Raw genomic sequence first — 4,853 nt, forward strand, 5'->3', positions numbered from 1 at the left:
CATGGTGTGTATGCGCCACATTTTCTTTATCCAGTCTATCATTGATGGGCATTTGGGTGGGTTCCAAGCCTTTGCTATTGTAATTAATGCTGCAATAAACATATTTGTGCATGTGTCTTTAAAGTAGAATAATTAATATTCCTTCAGGAATATATCCATCAATAGGATTGCTGGGTTAAATGGTATTTCTGGTTGCAGATACTTGAGGAATTGTCACACCGTCTTCCAAAATGATTGAACTAATTTACACTCCCACCAACAGTGTCAAATTGTTCCTATTTTGCCACAGCATTGCCAGCCTCTGTTGTTTCCTGATGTTTTAATACTTGGCATTCTAACTGGTGTGAGATGGTATCTCATGGTGGTTTTGATTTGTATTTCTCTAATGACCAGTAATAATGAGCTTTTTTTCATATGTTTGTTGGCCACATAAACTTCTTCTTTTGAGAAGTGTCTGTTCATATCCATCACCCACTTTTCGATGGGTTTTTTTTTTTCCTGTAAATTTGTTTAAGTCTCTTGTAGATTCTGTATATTAGCCCTTTGTCAGATGGGTAGGTTGCAAAAATTTTCTCCCATTCTGTAGGTTGCCTGTTCACTCTGAGGGTAGTTTATTTTGCTGTGCAGAAACTCTTTAGTTTGATTAGATCCCGTTTGTCAGTTTTGGCTTTTGTCGCCATTGCTTTTGGTGTTTTATTCATGAAGCCTTTGCCCATGCCTATGTCCTGAATGGTGTTGCCTAGGTTTTCTTCTAGGGTTTTTATGGTTTTAGGATTCACATTTAAGTATTTAATTCAAGTTGAGTTAATTTTTGTATAAGGTGTAAGGAGGACATCGGTTTCTGTTATCTGTATATGGCTAGCCAGTTTTCCCAGCACCATTCGTTAAATAGAGAATCCTTTCCCCATTGCTTGTTTTTGTCAGGTTTGTCAAAGATCAGATTGTTGTAGATGTGTGGTGTTATTTCTGAGACCTCTGTTCTGTTCCATTGGTCTATATAACTGCTTTGGTACCAGTACCATGCCATTTTGGTTACTGTAGCCTTGTAGTATAGTTTGAAGTCAAGTAGCATGATGCCTCCAGCTTTGTTCTTTTTGCTTAGGATTGTCTTGGTTATATGGGCTCTTTCTTGGTTTCTTAAGAAATTTAAAGGTTTTTTTTATAATTCTGTGAAGAAAGTCAATAGTAGATCAATGGGAATAGCATTGAATCTATAAATTACTTTGGGCATTATGGCCATTTTCACTATATTGATTCTTCTTATCCGTGACCATGGAGTGTTTTTCCATTTGTTTGTGTCCCATCTTATTTCCTTGAGCAGTGGTTTGTAGTTCTCCTTGAACAGGTCCTTCACATCCCTTGTAAGTTGTATTTCTAGGTATTTTATTCCCTTTGTAGCAATTGTGAATGGGAGTTCACTAATGATTTGGCTCTCTGCTTGTCTGTTGTTGGTGTATAGGAATGCTTGTAATTTTTCCACATTGGTTTTGTATCCTGAGACTTTGCTGAAGTTGCTTATCAGCTTAAGGAGATTTTGGGCTTAGACGATGGGGTTTTCTAAATATACAATCATGTCATCTGCAAACAGAGACAGTTTGACTTCCTCTTTTCCTATTTGAATATGCTTTATTGCTTGATCTTGCCTGATTGCCCTGGCCAGAACTTCCAATACTATCTTGAATAGTAGTGGTGAGAGAGGACATCCTTGTCTTGTGCTGGTTTTCAAAGGGAATGCTTCCTGCTTTTGCCCATTCAGTATGATATTGGGTATGGGGTTGTCATAAACAGCTCTTATTATTTTGAAATATGTCCCATCAATACTTAGTTTACTGAGAGGTTTTACGTGAAGGGATGATGAATTTTATGAAAGAACTTTATGCATCTATTGGGATCATCATGTGGTTTTTGTCATTGGTTCTGTTTGTGTGATGGATTACTTTTATTGATTTGCATATGTTGATCCATCCTTGCATCCCACGGGTGAAGCCAAATTGATCATGGTAGATAAGCTTTTTGATGTGCTGCTGGATTCGGTTCGTCAGTATTTTATTGAGGATTTTCACATCAATGTTCATCAGGAATATTGGCCTGAAATTTTCTTTTTTTGTTGTGTCTCTGCCAGATTTTGGTATCAGGATGATGCTGGCTTCATAAAATGAGTTAAGGAGGAGTCCCTCTTTTTCTGTTGTTTGGAATAGTTTCAGAAGCAATGGTACCAGCTCCTCTTTGTACCTCTGGTACAATTCGTCTGTGAATCCATCTGGTCCTGGGCATTTTTGTTGTTGTTGTTGATAGGCTATTAATTACTGCATCAATTTCAGAACTTGTTATTGGTCTATTTAGGGATTTGACTTCTTCCTGGTTTAGTCTTGGGAGAGTGTATGTGTCCAGGAATATACCCATTTCTTCTAGATTTTCTGGTTTATTTATATAGAGGTGTTTATAGTATTCTCTGATGGTAGATTGTATTTCTGTGGGATCAGTGGTGATAAACCATTTATCATTTTTATTGTGTCTATTTGATTCTTCTCTCTTTTCTTCTTTACTAGTCTGGCTGGTGGTCTATTTTCTTAACCTTTTCAAAATCCAGCTCCTAGGTTCATTGATTTTTTGAAGAGTTTTTCATGTCCCTATCTCCTTCAGTTCTGCTCTAATCTTAGTGATTTCTTATCTTCTGTTAGCTTTTGAATTTGTTTGCTCTTGCTTCTCTCTTAATTGTGATGTTCACGTGTCAATTTCAGATATTTCCAGCTTTCTGATGTGGGTATTTAGTGCTATAAATTTCCCTCTTACTGCTTTAGCCATGTCCGAGAGATTCTGGTATGTTCTCTCTTTGTTCTCATTAGTTTCAAAGAACTTCTTTATTTCTGCCTTAATTTCGTTGTTTACCCAATAGTCTTTCAGGAGCATGTTGGTCAATTTCCATGTAGTTGTGCGATTTTAAGTAAGTTTCTTAATCCTGAGTTCTAATTGTATTGCACTGTGGTCTGAGAGTCTGTTTGTTATGATTTCCATATTTTGCATTTGCTGAGAAGTGTTTTACTTCCAACTATGTGGTCAATTTTGGATTTAATGAGATGTGGTGCTGAGAAGAATGTATATTCTGTTGATTTCGGGTGGAGAATTCTGTAGATGTCTGTTAGGTCCACTTGGTCCAGAGCTGAGTTCAAGTCCTGAATATCCTTGTTAATTTTCTGTCTTGTTGATCTGTCTAATATTGACAGTAAGGTGTTAAAGTCTCCAACTATTATTGTGTGGGAGTCTAAGTCTCTTCCTAGATCTCTAAGACCTTGTTTTATGAATCTGGGTGCTCCTGTATTGGATGCATATATATTTAGGATAGTTAGCTCTTCTTCTTCCATTGATGCCTTTACCATTATGTAATGCCCTTCTTTGTCTTTTTTGATGTTTGCTGTTTAAAAGCCTGTTTTATCAGAGACTAGGCTTAAACCCACTGCTTTTTTTTTTTTTTCTTTCCATTTGCTTGGTAAATATTCCTCCATCTCTTTATTTTGAGGTTATGTGTGTGTTTGCATGTGAGATGGGTCTCCTGAATAAAGTACATTGATGGGTCTTGACTGTTTATTCAATTTACCAGTCTGGGACTTTTGAAATAGGGACATTTAGCCCATTTACATTTCAGGTTAATATTGTAATATGTGAATTTGATCCTGTCATCATAATGCTAGCTGATTATTTTGCACATTACTTGAAGCTTGTTCTTCATAATGTCAGTGGCCTTTACAATTTGGTATGCTTTTGTAGTGGCTAGTACTGGTTTTTCCTTTCCATATTTAGTGCTTCCTTCAGGAGCTCTTGTAAGGCAGGCCTAGTAGTCACAAAATCCCTCTGCACTTGCTTGTCTGTAAAGGATTTTATTTCTCCTTCACTTATGAAGCTTAGTTTGGCTGGATATGTAAATCTGGGTTGAAAATTCTTTCCTTCAAGAATGTTGAATATTGGCCCCCACTCTCTTCTGGCTTGTAGGGTTTCTGCAGAGAGATCTGCTGTTAGTCTGATGGGCTCCATTTGTAGGTAGCCTGACCTTTCTCTCCGGCTGCCATTAACATTTATTCCTTCATTTCAACCTTGGAGAATCTGATGATTATTTGTCTTGGGGATGATCTTCTCCAGGAGTATCTTAGTGGTATTTTCTGTATTTCCTGAATTTGAATGTTGGCCTGTCTTGCTTGTTTGGGGAATTTCTCCTGGATAATATCCTGAAGTGTGTTTTCCAACTTTGTTCCATTCTCCCTGTCATTTTCAGGTACATCAATCAATCATAGATTTGGTCTATTCACATATTCCCATATTTCCTGGAGGCTTTGTTCATTCCTCTTCATTCTTTTTTCTCTAATCTTTTCTTCACGCCTTATCTCAGTAAGTTAATCTTCAATATCTGATATTCTTTCTTCCACTGGATCGATTCCACTATTGATACTTGTGTATGCTTCATGAAGTTCTCATACTGTGTTTTTCAGCTCCATCAGGACATTTATGTTCCTCTCTAAACTGGTTATTCTAGATAGCAGTTCCTGTAACCTTTTATCAATGTTCTTAGCTCCCTTGCATTGAATTAGAACATGCTCCTTTAGCTCAGAGCAGTTCGTTATTATCCAGGTTCTGAAGCCTACTCTGTCAATTTGTCAAACTGATTCTCTATCCACTTTTGTGCCCTTGCTAGAGAGGAGTTGTGATCATTTGGAGAAGAGGCACTCTGGTTTTTGGAATTTTCAGTGTTTTTGTACTGGTTTTTCCTCATCTTCTTGAATTTATCTACCTTTGATCTTTGAGGCTGATGACCTTTGGATGCAGTTTTTTTGTGGGGGTCCTTTCTGTTGATGTTGTTGCTT

Source organism: Mandrillus leucophaeus, unplaced genomic scaffold (assembly GCF_000951045.1).
Source record: "Mandrillus leucophaeus isolate KB7577 unplaced genomic scaffold, Mleu.le_1.0 Scaffold2012, whole genome shotgun sequence".
Classification (NCBI taxonomy): domain Eukaryota; kingdom Metazoa; phylum Chordata; class Mammalia; order Primates; family Cercopithecidae; genus Mandrillus; species Mandrillus leucophaeus.